Source organism: Takifugu flavidus, chromosome 3 (genome assembly GCF_003711565.1).
Source record: "Takifugu flavidus isolate HTHZ2018 chromosome 3, ASM371156v2, whole genome shotgun sequence".
In the NCBI taxonomy this organism is placed as follows: Eukaryota; Metazoa; Chordata; class Actinopteri; order Tetraodontiformes; family Tetraodontidae; genus Takifugu; species Takifugu flavidus.
In genome coordinates this window covers 15,112,770-15,132,784 of record NC_079522.1, presented here as the reverse complement: position 1 = coordinate 15,132,784, position 20,015 = coordinate 15,112,770, and the positions used below count along the sequence as shown (strand labels likewise).

The following is a 20,015-nucleotide window of genomic DNA, read 5'->3' as shown; positions in this document are numbered from 1 at the left end:
CTAACTTTGCATTTAGATTCCTAACAAGGAGTCTTAGTGTAGGAGTGATTTAGCGAGGTTTATTAGAGCAACTCTGAGAAACTTTGATTTCAGGGACGAGGTGTGGTTGACCTTGCTGCTAGGTATGATGTGGTGGTCTAAAAGCTGTGATTGATTGTACAAAAACAAATACTCCTGGTAATGGATGGAGAATGAAGTCAGCAGATCATATAACTTAGACTTTATTAAATGTGGTAATATTTTTAAGTGATCATGATGAAACTCAGAAAAAAATAATTAATTGTTACACAGCTTGTAAATGTTTGAATATTTACATTACATATTCACATTGCTTTGCTCATTTTTATGTTCCCTCCCCATGCTGCTAATTTTGCTACGATACATAATAGTTAATATTATTGGTGGACGCAGACTCAGCTTTCAGTAACAATGATCACTGTCCTTGTAAAAACATTTGATTCTAGCAGAACGACCCCAAAATGATCAAAAAGGAGTAAAAAGGAATGTTAAAAAGCCAAATTAGACAGAAGAGTAGTGCAGCTGTTGACACAGCTGATGGAGAGCAAAGGAGTTTCACAAGGGAAATTCAGTTCTGGGATCACAGCACAAGTGAAATTGCAGATTTGGGAGCAGATTGCCTGATAATTCAATGCATTGCTCCCTTATTTTACACACAAGCAGAGTGAGAAGCACTAGAAGAGGTTGCAGCAGGCAAACTACTGTAGTTCTTCTCAAACCTTGTCATATATTGTACATGTATTGAAACATACCTTATGTCAATGGTATATTTATATTGAAAAAGTTGCGCGCGCGCGCACACACACACACACACACACACACACAGACACACACATATACACTGAATTGCCAAAAGTATTTGACCACCCATCCAAATGATCAGAATCAGGTGTCCTAATCACTTGGCCCGGCCACAAGTGTCTAAAATCAAGCACTTAGGCATGGAGACTGTTTCTACAAACATTTGTGAAAGAATGGGCCGCTCTCAGGAGCTCAGTGATTCCCAGTGCGGAACTGTCATAGGATGCCACCTGTGCAACAAATCCAGCCGTGAAATTTCCTTGCTCCTAAATATTCCAAAGTCCAAAGAAAATGGAAGAGTTTGGGAACAACAGCAACTCAGCCACGAAGTGGTAGGCCACGTAAACTGACTATATATACAGATGCTTATATGTATATGGATGCTTAAGTCTTATAAATAATACATACCGGTAAGCATATTATTTTCCAATATTGAGAGCATGTGTCCTTTTCTGTTGTGCCTCCATCTTAACAAGTTTTCACCTTCTCATAAGACCAAAGATGCTTTATATATGACTTTTATCTTACCAAGAGAGATCTTACAAGATATTTGAGGAATTCTATGAATTGTATTTAAAATTAAAAAATTGTCATTCCCTTTTACCATCACTACTAACTGCTAACATCGCTGCTAACTGCTAACATCTTTTTTTTCTCAGGGCAGAGTTTTCTTTTAAAGAACAGTGGCTCTCTCAGCCTAGACAGATTACCATGGCAACAAACACCGAACACTTTAAAGATACGAGCTGATGGGTTATTCCTTTGTGAGATGAAATGCACTTTACAAGTAATGTTCAGCAAAGCTATAAAATCATATTCATGATGTCAGATGTTGGTATTTCCATAGTACCATGAGATTTGCCCTCTCAGGTAATGGTTGGAAAAAAACTTTCTTGTGTTTCATCACTTTATAGGAATTTTATAGACCATCACAGCTATATAATTTATAAAACTGACACAACAGCTATAAATAACTATAAATAATAAATTGGTTATCATCCTGCTTCTGCAGGTGGTACAGCTAAAAGGTTATTCACTGTTATTTCGTTCACCCATAATAATCAATCTAAATCTTTTGATTTTGACATCAATCAGCAACTTTTCCCATTATGGCTTCTGAAAATAGTACTGTTTATAACCGGAGCCCTTCTTCGTAACCTCCCGACTGCAGCTGGAAACACGTGATTGAATCAAGAGTCAAATGATGCACAAAATGTTCCTTTATGTGGGAACACGCAGAGCCTGGAGCAGAAAGCCTGAGCGAGCACAGAAAAGTTGAATACGCACATTCTAGAGAAACGGAACCCCTTGCGGATATCCATGCTGTTTTGAGCTGGCATGAATGTGCCTGACACACACAAAAAAAACCCACAACAATATTTAGGTGAAGATTACTTAAGTGCATCACAGAGGCCAAAGTGTAAAATTCACAGCACAGCAGATTAAACACGTTCTATCTGCATATAATAAAATCCCTGACCTTAATGCCAGGATAACTGTAGCTAAACTGTCAAACTAAATGATATGATCCTGATTACACTAGATTATGCCAGAATGGCCTCCTGCTGTCATTCTGTGTCAGTTTCCTCTAATCTGATGCAGGTCATCACTGGTGCTTGGCCAAATTGCAGCATGAAGTGCCATTAGGCTTAGCTGCTTCTTCCTGTGACCCCCGACTAACCACCAAACAGTCTACCGCATATTGCAGTAGCCATTACATGAAGGCAAAACAAGACTTGGTTTTAGCAGCTCACCATTTTAAAATAGGGCAGTGCTTTTTTTGTGAGACAAACATGAGATAACCTCAGGTGCAACACATTCATGGAGCTGTTGCATGTTCTAACACTGCTGCTCCACAACAATTAGTGGATTGATCATGTGCTGAGAGTAATTTTCTTAATTTTCCCCACACTTAGGGACATCAGATTTTGAATAAAGCTTTATTTTAGTGATCCATCCTGCTGTTTGGTACAAATTCTCTTCTTTGTGCTAATAATTGAGCAGGCAACAGCATGAAGCTGATTTATCCTGATGCTTAGCTCAGAGCGAGCAAACTCACATCTGAAGTAGGACAGAACTGCCTACTGTGAGCTAAAACGTGAAGCTTTTGAAGTCTGACTCGCAACAAGAACAAAGAAAACATGCACAAGCTCTTCCAGGTCTCGATGTGCGCTGCAACTTTTTAAACTCAGGCCTCTCTGCCACACCAAGATCAGACATTTTTCTGGCACCAGTCGAGCTATTAATAATTGATTTGTCAAAAAGAAGAAGTCTGTTTGCAGTCACTGTTTTATTAGACAACAAAAAAAGATCTTTTTGGTGTATTAAAAAAACACTTGAATGGAAGTGACAAGTCCAAGCGCAGCAGTTTATGATTTAAAAAGCCTTCTCTCACAAAGCACTGCTCCAGATTCATTTACTCCAGAATAGTGGTAGCAGATTTTTGGAGCAGCTCGTGCAATGGGGGGTCAATCTTTATGGCACTGAAACACCGACCTGAGACTTTTTGCAAATATTTCAAAGGTATCCATTTGCAAGAAGGCTTAGAGTCTTCCAGAACATGTGAGTTCAGTTTGGCCCGTAGGGAACATATACATGCTTCTTTCATGATTTATGTCCAGTAAGTGAGCACTATGTTGAAATGCACTCAGGGGAAGGCGTGTAGGAAACGCGACATGGCACATGCTGCAGCTTATCGCCAGCCTTCAGACTGAGGGCTAATGTACTAAAAGAACAGTTGCTGCATAGTTGTTATCTGCTTCTCTAAAAAAGGTTTATGGTGATGTTTAGGGTGTGGAACGGTTTAATGAAACAGAATGTCTTGAAAGTCACAACGACTGGATGGAATCACAAGGTCACAGAGAGTTCATGGAGGCTGATTTTGTCTTTATTCACTGCAAGTGAATTTCTCAAAGAGTAGGTGTAAAACTGCACAGACAGGGAGAAGGTGGTGTCACAGAAGAGAAACTAGTCGGCATTCTACCTCGATGATTAGATGTGATCTTGCCTTTTAGTGGGGGGGCTGATGAAGAAGGAACGTCCCAGCTCATTACTGTAAAAGCCAAGCAGCAGGACACTTGTGCACAGGGACAGCAGCCACTGTCACAAACTCGACTGGGACAGACCCCGCCCCCACATTATTCTGTCTCTCTGTCAATGGACAGAACTGACAAGGTGTACTCATGAAAAGGTCAGACGGGGATGTTGTTAGATATGTTCAAAACAATAATTAAAATGTTGGATGGGATGTGTTTGGCGGTACATTCAGGCTTCCAGGTGGTTAATGTTCCCAGGGGGTGTTTTGTTTGTTTTACAACTATGCTACTGTGAGGGTTAGACAGACACTGCCATTAAAATAATAAGTACTTCAGAGTCAGTTTGTGATGTGCTTGACTCTTACTCAAAGTAGCTAAGGAGGGGCGGGGGGAGGGGCCAGACACAAGAGAACTACAGTTTATGTATCAGGTTTTGATGCGCAGGGTGCCCAAGAGAGAAGCAACCAATGTATTCATCATCCAAAGGCTACAAAATCCTAATGGGCAGTTAGAATTCACAAGCATATTAATAGTGTTCTATTTCAACAATGTGTGTATAGAATTTGTAAGGCCAAAATACAGTCTGTGTGTGTCCCTCCAGAGGCCTTATTTTAATTTTACAAAGGGGTCACTGGCACTAATAGGGTCTCTAAAGTTCACTTTGTCCTTACTGATGTCCTCATTAATCAGGATTGCATTAAAAGGGCTCACATGAAAGATTAAATTTATATTTCAAAGCTAACACTGTTATCTGCAGAGTTATTGAAGATGAGAAAAGCCCTTTGCTCCTTGAATAAAGTTTTGATAACCCTTATACAAATGTCTCCAAATTGACACATGCTAATAAAGAATGGACGTCAAGCCATTCTGTCAATTAAAGTGGATTTTTGGGTTAGCATTAGATGAATCTCCTCTGGGGGATTTACCATAGCTCAATTAACTCTGCAAATAATCTGAATAAAACAGGAGAGCGCTGCAATAATTTCCAGCACAGAAACACAAACGCAGTGAATTATTGAACAAAACATGCTCATATCGAGTGGTGTGTCCTATTTGAACTTGGAAATTAAGACTTTCTTACTTCTCAGTCAAAACTGTGAAGAAACACTGAGCAAAGCAAGATTAGTCTTGCATCTGAAAAAATACAATTTTCTTCAGACACTCATTCCGAGGTCATGTTAGGAGTCCGAGGCAGATGTTAGCAAAGCTGTGACAATTGTGCTCAAGGGTTGCAGACCACATCCCAGCACATGGGAGTGGGTTTGTGTTCTTCTACACAGAGAATACCCAAATATGTCCTTAATGTCAGCTCTTTCTCAACTAAGCAAGAACTTCTTGGACAAAACTCAAAAGCTTTATCAGAAAATAGAACAGAAAGGTTGTGTTTTTTTGGGTCACGTTGTCTCACCTGAGGGCAAGACAAGTTAACTGTAGTGAAGCTTGATTTCCTCTTCAACAGATGTTTGCAGCATGCTTTGCTAATTGCACCCATATCGTAGTCAGAAATAATAATATTAAAAAAATAAGATCATAACGCATTTGTTTTTGATGGATGTGCACTTGCTACAGGATCGAGTATAAAGGCAGCTGACGATTTTGGTTTGTGGTGGCTAAAATGATCTTGTCTTCTAATTTTAGTTCTGATAAGTACCATGCATGCCTTGTAGTAAATGGTCAACTACATGTGATGACTTTGCTTTTTCCTTACACTAAAATCCAAATCTAAACAAAAGACAGTAGCATACTTACCATGCAATGAGGCAGGAAACTACCATGGTCCTCTTTGTGCCGTCTCTAGAAGCGCTCTTTTAACCTTTTGTGTCTGGAGCTCGAATGAGAAATTTAGTGGCATGCCGCAGGAACCAAGCTCATTAAAGCATGTTGGACTTCAGCTCATACTTTCTATATCCAAGCCATGAATATGCATTAGTCATGCGGCGGGGCACTATCTGGCTCACCGAGCTCCGTGGGAACAGTATCTTCAAAACCCAAGAGTAAAACATTTCTGCACCCTGCTATCATTGTAATTATGAAAAAGCATTTTGATATTTGCTAGCATTTTTAATTGCTGATTAATGTTGTCAGAAGGACCAGGGGTCGGATATTTCAGTTTGATGTTTACCTCAGATAACATATGATGTAATCTAAGAAAGGATGCATTGTTAATGATGTAATTATAGCTTTGTCTTCTCTTCTTTGCTGGATGAGAAAGGCAGCTGCTGTAACCTTTAAGTAAATGCCAGTTGCTTTCAGAGCAAGATCACACTTTTGCTCAACGGTGAAGTGCATCCACTCCTTCACTTTTTACATTTTGTTCTTTTTGGACAAATTGCCATGCATGATTCAATCAACTGGAGAGCTGATGGTGTGACTGACAGGTTTCTGGGAGTTGGATGTTCAAGCCTGAGTGTCAAATCACCACAAGGTCCTTTCAGGATTGCAGGAAGTTGGTACATCATTCTCAATTTAGCAGAACATGACAATACAATGTTATTGAACATTCAGTTCCATGTAATATTTCATTATCCACACTTTCTAGACGAAATGATAATATCCAAAGTGGTCCTTCTGTATAAAAATGTTAAACACATTTATAAAATATAAGATCCTGAAATATCATGTTGATTTTTTGAATATAATGAATGTGCAAGACCAAAAATTTATTACCAATCATTTAAAAAGTTTAAAAAATAAATCACTCCAGTTTGAAGGGAATTTAAATTATGTTTTCAAAAACATCATAGTGATGGAACAACCTCATCTAATAAAATAATCAAGGTGAATTATTATTTTGAAAAAAATCTCATCGAATCAAGTGTATTCAACAATTACATGTTTTCATGTAAACATGTTTGCCTTTTAAAAAAATGTAAATAAATAAATCTCCAACATCCAGGGTTCCTGTGTGGGCTGGACACATCTCATGGAGATTTGGCAAGCGGTTTCCCTTGGTTTGTAAACAAAATGATTTCTGAAGGATTTACACAATTTCTGAATAATTCCTGATGACGCTGCTTTTACTGACACAGTTCTTCATCCTTACGTATGTGTGTCCAGCCTGCAGACTGCCAGCATGGCTCTCAGCCACAAACGCTGCTCATCAGTCGACCCCTTCGGTTTGATTGCTGAAATCCGTTTGATTTGCCTACCAGCTTCTGGTACTCATCTCTCACGATGGCCAAGTAATGATATAACCGAGTGTCTTAGGCAGGCACAAGAAAATCCAAGGGGACAAGAAATGAGGAAAACAGAAAATGACAGTCTAAATTAAAGTGAAACAAAATGTCAAATTTAAAGGCTACGCCCTGATTCTTTCAACATGCAGATTCTCAAAAGTGAAAAGGCTCTAATCAGAATTAAAAAATCAAATTACACTCCTTTCACACTGTAAGCCCGAGTGGCCTAAATCAGATTTTTTTTTCCCTCTTATGTGACCCAGTTCCGATTTTTTTTTTTTTTCCCCAGACCCAAATCTGATCTTTCCAGCCAAATTTCGGCCACTTTACTATGTGACAGTGTGACTGTATTTGAAATTTTTTCTGGCATCACTCATGGTGACTGTTCATCACAAAAGCATCTGGAGATGCTTCAAAACAACAAACATGGAGGACGGCAGTGATGGTGAAAATAAGTGGACACATTTCATGGTTTTAGACTTCAAATATTTTGGTGGAGACAATGGCACAAGGCTAAAGAGACAATCCTACTCTCAGGTCTCATTTTTCTGTCCTGTAAACAGCTACATGGAAAATATCATAATCTAAAAGTCACCTGTGCACATTTGTGCAAGGGGCAGAGAATTTAATGAGACTTTTTAACATAAAAGGTGTTTAATATGTTTCTTTTGAAAGATTTGTTGCAGATTTGGTGAGTGTAAATCAGTTTTAGGGTTGTTACTATTATTATGCCAGTTATTGTGCTGATTATATTTTGCTGTATATTGGCTGCTGCCTTTTCATTAAGTTTCTGTCATGTTTTCTGTCACACTTTGGTCCAGTTGGGTGGTAGTCTACATGAAGAAGCTTGAAGATTATTTGTTGTAGAGATTCTATTGCTTATGAACTGATGCCACTATTAGTTTTCAAAAGCTCTAATTGAAATATTCTTCGGCTTTGTAAAAGCACATGTCGACATGGACTTGGACACTGTGTAACCCTAACCCACAAAAAGCATTTATGTTGACATGTCATTGGAGACTGTTTTCTTTTGGAAGAATTCAAAGCTTGAGTGAACAATGCTGATAAAGCAGCCATTTATGTTTTAGTACTAAATATTTCACAAAATGTAATTGGAAGATTTGTTGTGGATGCGGTGACCTCTAACCAGTGTTTAAAGTTCTGATTGGGTACACCTGGGCCCGGTGTCCTTATTTGATTTAAAGTCTGCTTGTCATTTCCTCTGTTGGCCAAGGCCATGATATATGGGAGTAGACAAGCTTGTGTGTGTGTGTGTGTATGTGTGTTTCTGTGCGTGTAAAATGTTTAATGTGATTTGCTCTAGATGAGTCAGGCTATTCCGGCTGAGCTTCAAAATTAGCACAGTTTGAGTGTCAGGTCATGGTTAGAGTTTGTGTTTTAGTCTGGGGAATGCATTATGCCATAGTCAGTCCTCACAAAGTTGGAAGTACTAATAGGGGTGATGTAAAAATCTCTTTATGTTTAGCAAAAACCTTGACTGAGAGTAGCCTTTTAATAAGCGTGAGATCTATGCCGTAATACCAAGAGTCAGCCACTGATTAAAGGTGTAATTCAAAAGAGCCAGTACACATATTTTGATTGCTTGGCAGAGGAAATAACTTAAAAGTAAATTAGTGCTAGGTACAAGAGATTGCTTGTCCATCATCTGCACATTGTTGTCAAAGCTCGAGTAGGAGTTGTGCTTTTCTCCTCACTCTTCTTTTGTTGAAGTGTCTTGTGCTAATTACCTGTTTGTACCACTGTTATCAGGAATATGAAATGCTGGAATCATTGTCAGCATGTCACAAAATTTATTGCTGGTTTCAAGATAATGCGGATAATTAAGCAATTTCTTAAAAGGAAACATCAATTAATTGTAGTAATCCCGAGGAGGGGTGTCAAAGACCCCTTCCTGCCTGCCGTTTCTTGTCGATGCCTTTCTTGCAATAGCTCAGGTGGTATCTTGCTCGTTTTTACAGAGCTTTTATAAAAATTTGTAGATGTAAACAACTGGAAAGGCTGACAAGAATCTGATGCAGTACAAAACAGTATTCCATTCCCCTGTGGTGCCATTGACTTTCATGTTTAGATCTAGCTAAAATAATAATAATAATAATAAGAAGAAGAAGAATCAATATTTGCACAGTAATCATGCAGCAACTAAGATGTTTGAAATGTTCTCTATTCAATATGATTCCAGAATTTATCTTATGGATAAAGAGTCCTGTCGATAAGAAGAACACGTTTATGGCCATCCAGGTGCACATGACTTCATAAAGTAAATATTTAAAAAAGAAAATACAAATCAAATAATGTTGTTTTAGATAACGTCATTGACGATCAAACATTGTCTCTAGGTGCTTTACAGAATCCCAGGGTCTGACCCCTAACAAGCAACAGTGGCAAGGGGAAAAACTCCCTATTAACAGGAAGAAACCTTGAGCAGGACCAGGCTCTTATAGGGGAAGTACAATTAGTAGACTAGAACACTACAGAATCACTGACTATAAGCTTTTTTCTAAAGAGAATGTTTTTAAGCCTAAGCTGAAACATCCACTCTGCAGAAATTATATATAGACAAGTTTTCTTATATTTTGCGTAGCATGATTTGGGGGAGGAGATTAACAGGTTCTGGGAGAAAGGTGGATGTAATGGGTGGATTTGCGGGTAGGAGCTCTGCTGCTGTGAATAGAATATTTTTATACATAAATATATATGATACTGCATCAGTTTAAGTGCATGTTTAATGAAATATGTATCTATATCATAATTATAATGTAATTGAAATAATGAATGAAATGATGGAGAAACTAATGTAAAATACAAGAACCTTAAGTTAATAAATTTACTTACGTTCAGTCACTGCAACATGTTCTCATTCAATCTCACTGATTACACCAGCTCAAATTTAGAGAGGGACCTGATTTAGAAGAATAATCAAGACAGTGCTGCTGAATGATGAAATTCAAAATTGAGACATCCACATGCTCTCATATTTGCATTTTTCCCATTTAATTTTTTTTACTATGCGGCAACTCATCCAGCCTCTCAGAAATACAGTTCAATTTTTAAATCATGTGTGATTTGCCCCACCATCAGCAATCCTGATGAAAATGATGTTCGGCAGCAGAGCGGGGGGACTGAGGCTGGGTTCACAATGTTCTATCTTCTGTGTGTATGGATACCAGTAAATAATGCTAAAATGTGTGGGTGGAACCTTTTTTAGGCAGTCCCCATTCCTACCTTTTTCCCCCCTCAGAAAGAAAAAAAAAACTCATTTGTACTCCTCATCTCGTTCCAGACAGCTTCCTTTGTTGCTCCAGGTGTGTTTTTTCTAACCTCTGCACACCAGTGCATAGCCTCAGCTAAGTGGCAAGTTATTGAATACCTGTTTTTGCCCTGCATCAATAAAAGAGTGGCAATGGGGGAGGGGCTGGGTTAATAATAAAAGAAATGAAGCGTTATTGAAGCCAGCGGCCTCAGGAGTGCACACTTGTTGCAGAGGCAATAATGAAGACTCAACAGTGACACCCATTTAAATCTGATTTGCAAATTATCTTTGTTGTTTTGCCTCTGCCAACGGCTAATTATTATTCAAAGAAGGGGGGCAACAGTGCGTCATCTTCTGTCTGCACAGGGAATGGGGTGATACAGCTTGATATGCACATTTCTCAAAAGGAAAAGCAATGCCAGGGGCCCAAACATTACATTGGCACTTCATTTGGAAATCTCTTCATTTTGATAGCTTTGCAATAGCTTTCTGCAGGCATCACCACCATATGGTCTTCCATACAGCTGAAATGCTCAGAATTGGGAGGGTATTGTATTCCTTCTCATCCCCCTCTCTGTGTTGTTTGTTTTTAAGATTTCTCTTAAATGTGTGAACTCAGGAAGAATAAGAAGCTAATGTTTGTTCTTTTGTTCTGTCTTTATTTCATCTCTGTCGCTCCTGCTCTGTCATGTCCTGAAATAAAAGATTTTCTTAGAACTTTTGGATACGACTGCAAGTACAAAGTGAGTCACTGCCTTTATTTTCCGCTTATCATTCATTATTTTTTTTATTTTTCTAACTTTTCACATTGCCATATAAGAGAGAAACCAAAGTCCTACTTCTGCTGCGGTCTGCACTGTGGAAAGTGCTGATTAGTTCCATGTTCGGAGTAGAGCATCAAAGTACAGCATGCATTTGATGTTGCAAACAGCATAACGAATAAGTGGTGATGTTTTAGTAATATGCGGGATGGAAATCACATTGCACTTGTGGAGCTTTTTTGGCGAGTGGCCATCCTGCAGATGTTACTCCAAATCAGCCAGAAAGTGCTGGCTGAGGTCATGATCTGATTTACAAAGAGATGCTATTTGAACATAATACAGAAAGATACAGAACATAATACACTCAGGCATCCTCCTTGACATGAAGGTAATCATTTTTTACATTGATCTCCCTCTATGGTTGTTTTCCTCTATGGAATTAGGATGCACTCAGTTATGGCTTTTTTTAACTGCGACCAAAAGAAGTGAACATCTTCATCAAAGTTTCTGACTTTCATCTGCGGCAGTGATCTGGAACTCCCTCAAATGATCTTTTCAAGAAGAACCAGTTGTGTGGAAATTTTGATATTTCACCTGCTGCCATTCTCTATGGCACTACCTTTTACATTTGCCTGGACTTCAGGCTTGGACCATTTATCATTATTATTTTGCATTTTAATGTCCACTGGGGATAAATTGAGAATTCACAGCCCACCTAATGCACCCTTATGTCAGCAGTAGTTTCCTTTGAAGCCATTCAGACTTTCATGTTGCAGTTAAATTGCTTTCCCCAAAGTCCATTTCAACTAAAATCTCAACTCTCAATTGTAACAAATTCCCGAGAGGGTGCTTCTGGGAAATAGTTGTAGAAACTGAAGTACTTGCACGAGTGGTGGAGAGCACACATGTGGCCAAAGCAGACAAGCCATTGTCGCCAAAGTGTTAGCACATTTCGTATTTGTTGGCTTGTGACATTTGAAAGTGAATTTTTCTTGGCCCAGTATCACATGAAGGTGTGACAATGTCAAATTGTAACATGTTCAAACATGAACTGGCTCCTTAGAGTCAGACTTTTGTAAACAAGCAGTCCTTTTCACAATTTTAATCATATTTTTAGGCATTTTTAGTACTTCACATGCAAAGAAACACTATTCTAAAGTATTCTGCTGAGGTGACCGCACAAGCTGGGTCTGTTATAAACTCTGGCAAAAAACCCCAAACAAACAGTTTTTGTTTTTCTCTGAATATGACCCTAAAAAGCTTCATCAGACCGTCCTGATACTAATATGATTAGACATTTTAAGGGGCTACAACCAAAGAAAGTTGCTTTCTGTTGAGATTTGTATCTTCACTGATTTCAAGAGATCATTTCACGGCCTCATGAGATTGCCTGGGTCTCACTTTTGTGCTAGTTTTAACTTTGTTTTAAGTGCTACTGTGTACGCACACAACTGAAGTTGACTTATGACGGGCTACATTTCACAGAGGCCTCAAGGTAAACAGGTGACTCCCGATTGTTAGCTTTGTGTTCACGGAAGGATCCTGAAGCAAGGATCAACAGATGTGTGGCAAATATTTGGACAAGTTGAAGAGCACGTGGATTCACACGTCGATAGGAAACCGGGACTGTGCCGCCGCAGCCATTCCTGTTGTTAAGGTTTAGTCCACAAATCTTTCATGGTGTCTGCTAATGGCTGGTGCCATGGAAATTAGAAATAAATCCCTGAATAAAGGTGTTTTGCATTTAAGATGTCCAGTTGTATTGCCTTTTGCTATGAATGTAGAAACACAATGTTGACTATTTTTAAAAGGCCCAGTAGTAAACAAATTTACTACATTTTGAGTTTTTACCAGGAAAACACAGATACCCTGTATGCAACTGTTATAAGTATTTCAGTTGCACACACAGCATCTGTGTTGTCATTTCTGTCATTCATTCCAGTTCACAGCTGGACCCCTTGGCGATTCAGGTACCACTCCTCAAGAACAACCAGCTGTTGTCGAAGACATGTGTCGCAACGCAGCCGTTTTTCAGTCATGCGTGACTCGACATGCTTGCATGTTTACTTGCGCACGGCTCATCTTACTACACGGTGGGAAAGTACTCATGCAAAATTTAATCTGAGGGCAAAGTAGTATTTAGATGAGTGGAAGCTAATTAAGTACAGTTGTGCAACAGCTCCTGTGAACTGCATCCCCAAAGTAGACCAGAAGCATTCTGTGTCATCCATCTAAATAACAAGGATGGTGTTGAACGATTTATGATGACTCCTTTCACTATTTGTCAGTTGTGACTCACAGAATGGTGTAATAGCTCAGAGGGGAGGAATCTTTGTTGACCTACTGTACCATTAATCTGGTATACTAACGTAATGACCCAAAAACCGCAACAATAAAAAAAGGTAATAATAGTCATAATGAACCCTATGGAATGACAGAAAACAATGTATTTTAGGCCTGTTTTATGGGAAACACTGAACATGAATGTGAGAAAACACATGCCTCACAGGGCTGGAAGGAGAATCTGTAGCTGTGCTGCACAACATGCGTGCTTACTGGATGTCACAGCACGTTGACAAAATGGTCGTGGGTTGGGACCATCGCAAACCTGGCAACCCACCGTCCAGATGTTAGAGATGCTGGGTTTGCGATAAGATAAGCACACCAGTCGGATTCCTGTTTTTCTTGGAAAAAATCTGAAAGTCAAAAACATGTAGCCAAGGTTGGTCTTTTATTGAGAAACAAAAGTATTTACCTGGTTTAGATGGAAGGCATTTTAACCAAAAGCTGTTTTTTTTTTTTTTTTTTATAAATCAGTTTCAGGACTTCACCAATGTGGAAATTAAAATGTGTCTTGTTTGTTTCTTGTTTAAAGGTAGTCATCCATATTTATAACAACCACCTACAAACATCCACTTTGTGTGAGCTATGTAAATGAAAGAAACCAGCCATCACTTGCCTCATTTCATCCCTCGCCACAGCAACTCCTGCAGTGGTTCCATTTCCACTTGATTAATTGCTGTTGTGACACTAAGTAATATTCAGTTACCTCATTTTACCCCCCCACCCCCACCCCCCAAAAAAATAAAAAAAATAATTTGTAGCAAAATCAAAGCTTGCACACATTTGTTTAACAGACTTTACAGCCAAACTTGTAAAACACACACACATGTATCCAGACGTACTCGGATGACACAGTCATCGTCGGATGTGTGGAGAATGGACAGGAGGATGAATACAGGAACCGTGTGGAGAGTTTTGTTAGGTGGAGCAGGGAGAACCTTCTGCAGCTCAACGTGACCAAGACGAAGGAGATGGTGGTGGATTTCAGTAAAAGCAAGTCCCCTCCCTCCCCAGTCTGCATTAGTGGGAAAGAAGTGGAAATAGTCCCATCTTACAGGTTCCTGGGTGTTCAGCTGGACAATAAACTGGAGTGGTCCACAAACACCGATGCTGACTACAAGAAGGCCATGAGCAGACTCTACTTCCTCAGGAGACTCAGGTCCTTCAGTGTTTGCAGCAGGATGCTCCACATGTTCTACCAGTCTGTCATGGCTAGCACCATCTTCTTTGCTGCAGTGTGCTGGGGTACAGGCATTAAAGCTAAGGATACCAACGGACTCAACAAACTCATTAAAAAGGCAGGGTCTGTTGTTGGCTGTAATCTTGCAAACTTGGACGAGGTGGTGAGGGACAGGATGGTGTTGAAATTGCGGACAATCATGGACAGACCCCCCCCAGCAACAGACGCCTGCAGCCTCGCTGCTCTAAGGAACGGTACAGGAAGTCATTCCTGCTGTCCACCATTAAACTCATAATTCATCCAAACCTATTCAACAATAATTGTGTAATGTTTATGTTGTAATTTTATTTCTATTTTATTCTATATTTATGTACATCTGCTTATAATGCTTATTATATATATGTGTGTGTGTGTATATGTATGTATATGTGTGTGTGTGTGTGTGTGTATATATATATATATATATATAATACACACACACACACACACACACACACATATATATATTCAAGATGTACTTTATTCATCCCCGTAGGGAAATTGAATTGTAGTAGCAGCCTAACGTGGATTAATATAACTGTAGACTAGGTTTTGTATTTACAAAGTATAGAAACAGAAAAAATAAATACAAATAAGATTAGAACGTTATAAGCATATATACAGCATAAGCATATATTATTTTTGTGATGCACCCACAAAGCCCCAGTACTGTTCCACCTCCCCTCTTCTTTTCCTCTTGGTGTTCGTCCTTTGGGTCTGGAACCACACACCTCTAATTTCCACTTCCTGTCTTTTCTACTGAGTCATTGGGTCCATAATGCGCTGTGGCATCTATCTTTGGGCCAGAATGCTTTGCTCAGCTCACTGAGGTCATTCATGCCAACAGGAATGTCAGAAAGACTTCATAACATTAAGATGAATATGTGAAAAATATATTCTCATGTAGTTTTTTTTTTAGTTTTTCTTTTGCTGAAGCAATATAGGTGAGCAGCTCTTGTCTTTTTCCCCCTGAATGTGTTTCTATTTTTATAAAAGTATATTTGTAGATATGAATTGTGTGCACGCTGCAGTCCCGTCTGTTCGCTTTAGTTTGCTTTTCTGAAAGTTTAGTGCTAAGACAAATGCTACATTTCCAGTTTAGTCAGTTGCCATGGTAGCCAGAGATAACCGCGTTTGTGCTACCACCAGCAGGTGTGGCATTTTCCAAGACTATTCAAGAGTTGACCACACAAGGGAGGCACTGTGTAAATCTGGTATTTAAAAAAAAAAAAAGACGTGTGTAGGTTAAAAACCACCTACACGTGACCACCCTATAATTGCATCCTCGACAAAATACAATATCACATTATTACCATTAGCTAAGCCATTGCTGGAAGCAAAAGGAAACACCTAAATGTAGCCGAGCATCAGTCACAAGGCCTCCTAAGGAGCATGTTTCTTCAAGCATCTATTTTTCACCTCCAGCTCTCCTACATAAACTAAATAAATTTAATGCTGGACAGAAATGATTGAAGTCACAGAGAATAGCCTCTTCACAGCCACGTCCATGGCTCCTATGGGTAATTCACAGCAGATACATAGAGATCCCTCCAGTGTGTCTAAGGTCTGCCCCGGGATCTCCACACAGAAAGACACGCTTAAAACATGTCCACAAGGAGACATCCAGATCTCATCCCACAAACTCTCGAGCTTTACTATCATGTCTTTGTTACTCAAAGCTTATGCCTAAAGATGAGGGTTAGAGCATAGATTAACTGGATTAATTGTCTTGTTATTACTTCAACCCCTTCCGGCTGAGCTTAGTTTAATGGTTCTTTATTTTAAGTCACGGACAGTTTTTGTTTTTTTTAATCTCATTTGGAGATGTGATTTGGTCATTCTCCTGCACTTTCTATTTTAATAATGCATCATTTTTTATACATTTGATCTTTCTGGAATATAAATCTGACAACCTTAGCATCACTAAATTAATCATGATCATTCAGGATCACTAATGGGAACCGGTGAAACCTTTACTGGCCTCTTCAGCTGGATTTTATGTGAAAATTGACATTTGTTGCAGTGCACAAAAGAAAAATAGAAGTATAAGATATCCTCTACAAGAGTGACGCGGGAACTGAACTGCTACAAGGTAAAAAAAAAAAAATATCTTGCCCAAAATTGCAACTGGACTAAACACGCCTCAGTGATTATTAAAATTAATTGAACCAGTTATGAAACATTATGTGGCAGACACTTTATTGTTTCAAAGTCTGCCTGCTTGGTTATTTTGCTGTGCCTGTTTGTAGTGTATGAGGATTCCCAAAGGCAGTTATTTGTTCTCTTTCTGTACGTCCCAGGGGTAATACACAGGGAAGAACGTGGCATTTCTGCCACACCAGCACAAACAATGTGGAGATACAGTGTCTCAGTAGCCCCTGATATTTCCGAAGACCATTCATATCCAGAATTTTGGATTTTTTGTGTAAAAAAAAAAAAAAAAAAGTATAGAGGGGTGAAAGGAGACAAAAGAGGGATGAAGGTTGTAAATAGGACCGTAACATTGTACGGTCCATTGTGGCCCACCACAAGTATGACTCGCTAATAAATGAAGCTTTCACTTAAATAAATCCAAAATAATAATGTGCAAACTTGTGCCCTTTTCCATTTGGTCAGCTTTAAGACCCCAACACAGTGACTTCAGAAACAAGGATTTTGCTTTGTCTCCAAATGTGTCTCCTTACAGAGTCCTACTACGTCCCCAGGCCTCTTATCTGCAGTTGCACGATCTAATTTGAGCCGATCCTTTGTCCCATTACCCACAGGAGAATATGATACTTAACCAAAACTCTTAGGGGGAACATAGCATATTGTGTCACCTAATTTGGTGCCCAACATGCTCATGTAATGACCTTTAATGAGATCCTGTTATTACAAAAATGACCTTAGCTCGAGATTAAATCATTATAATTAACTGACTGGCAGGCGAGAAACACACATAAGGCAGTTCTTTTGGTAATAATTGAAAAGACCACAGGCTGTTTCAGCAAAATAATAAAGGGGAGAAAAAAGAAGTGCGAAATCAAAAGAGAATTTGCAGAAACTTGGGTTCATCCTTTGAAAGAAAGTTATGCACTGACAAAAAAAAATAAGGAGGCTGCATGAGTGATGTTCTCATATCGGCTGGAATTTAACAATACAGAGTATATTAGTCTGGATGTCAAATAATTAATAAAAGGCAGGGAAAAATCCAGACATAGTCAATTAGGGGGCCAGAATGTAAATGCAGTTATTAAACTGACAGGTGAGAAAAAAAGAAAGAAAATTGTGTCAGTGCAGTGCAGGAGTACTTATCTGACACATGATGCTAATTTGCATGTGAAATGTTGCATCCATTTTATGATGTGTCTTATCTGAGCAAGAGTGTTATTTACCCAGGCAACTCAGGGTCACAGAATAATGCACAGTCTGTTTCAGTGCCACATATTCTTTTCCATGTATAGTTTAGTCACTTGTTCAAATTCAACTGGTCTGTACTATTTGGATCTGCATTTTGCTCGCTAACAAAGCTGCAAGTTAAATCAAATCTATGCTATAATATGAAGACTTATTTGTTGTGGTAATCAACCATCAGAGAAGGAAAGGCAAGAAGTCCCTCAGACTCTCGGACTCCATATTACAGCCAAATCTACATTTGAAATGAATTCATAGTTTATTTTATATTTGGCTTTTTTTGGATTGGACCAATCATCTGCTCCACAATTGCAATGGCAAAGTATTTTTTTTATTTTTCATGAATTTGTTTACCAACCATTGCTACAATCTTTTCCAGTACCATCCTCTGACTGTAAACTGAAGTCATGAGTTCTGATCAGAATTTTCCAGACTGCGATATTAAGTTGTAAAACTCAGAAAAGAATCCCATTTTCTCCTCAGCTAATGCATCATTTAGCGGTGCTTTGAAAGTCCCCCGTGAGACTTATTTGAATATCAATAAGCCAAGAGGCTGTGCGTGATCAAAAAGACACCCGAGTTTAAAGTTTGCAGCCGTGCAAGGATGACCCAGACAGATGGCGGTTCTCAATCCCTGGACAGTGAAAACGAGACTCAAGGCAAAACTTGAGAGGAATGAAATTTGATAGGGCTTAAGAAGATTGTATTCATCTCTCCGGGTGGTAGGGCTGGTGAAGGTGCAGGGTTGGGTCTGTAGTTGTGAGAAGATACTGACACCACATAGGTTCCTGTATTTATTTTCATTGGAGAAGTTTGTATTTTAAATGTGTTTTGCAGGTGGATTGAGCACTTTGAAAGACTTTGCAAAATCAACCACCCACGGTTCAAGGGGGCCCCTGAGGCCCTGCCTTCTTTTCCTAATTTTTGGGTTGTTTAATGCACAGATACAGCCAGAATGGATTGTATGGTGTTATGTTATTGACCGTATTTAAGGTGTTATGCGACCTTGCTTTAAAGTTTTTCTTGTTGCTCTTGCATTGCTAGTTAGAATTTTGAAGTAATATAAGCGCACCTACATTATGTCAACTGTTAAGCATCATTGTCAATTAATGGCCCTGACAAAGAACTGGAGTAGTTTCTTGGATTTACATAATATTTTGGGCAGGATTTCTCTCCATTCTTGGTATAACTGTGGGTTTTCAGAGCCATTAAAAAAAAAAAAGCAGGTGGTGGTTTTATGTAGTTTGGTACAAACTTGTCAGGTCCTCTGAGATGGAAAACAAGAGTAGTAAATGTCATATTTCTACTAACTGCAGAGTAGTTTACAAGTACATTTGCTGGCTGTTCTTGCTGAATTTCTGCCTCACTCCCCTTTGAGATCATAATCTTGTACCACGGGGAACAAGGGGTTCAACTTTACACACTTGGATACTAAACTGGGGGCAGATGCCAACTTTGGGTAACAAGTAATGCAACACCGAGAAATTGAAAAGGTGTATTTTTTAAAGTCATGTTTCCCTGATGAAAACAAGATTTGCTTTATTGATTTCACATTTTCTTAGCTTGTTGTGTTGAACATCTTTGGATAAATTCAGGGAATGCCTGTGAAATTTTGTAGCCATTCAAACACATCACCTATTTTAAGACTCCCCCAAAAACCTAGAAATAAAGTCTGCATGATCGCCCACATCTTTGAAAGAAACATCAAACCGTGGAAGCAGTTCCTTAATGCTAACCACGGATTTTCGTCACAGGCTGATTGAGACACAGTAAAATGTCTCTTCAGCAAACTGACAACAAGCTGACAGCAGTGGCACAAGGAAGCCGCTCAGAAGTGACAGCATGCTCAAATTTGCATACAGTAATTAGTTGCAACAGCCACAATTAAGACGTCAGAAATCATTCATCAAAGACAACAAAGTCTGGAGAAGACAACAGAGTGGGGTAAAAAGTTAGCTCGAATGAAAGATCGGAAATAGCCACATACTTGCACACATC

General features: G+C 39.0%; 1 long non-coding RNA gene across 1 annotated transcript; it reads left to right on the top strand.

The window, feature by feature from the left end:
• The first annotated feature begins 871 nt into the window (after positions 1 to 871).
• On the top strand, positions 872 to 7,144 carry LOC130523002 (uncharacterized). The gene is made up of 3 exons (XR_008949771.1): positions 872 to 1,151; positions 6,751 to 6,805; positions 6,912 to 7,144. It is a non-coding gene; the product is annotated as an uncharacterized LOC130523002 (long non-coding RNA).
• The last annotated feature ends 12,871 nt before the right edge of the window (positions 7,145 to 20,015 follow it).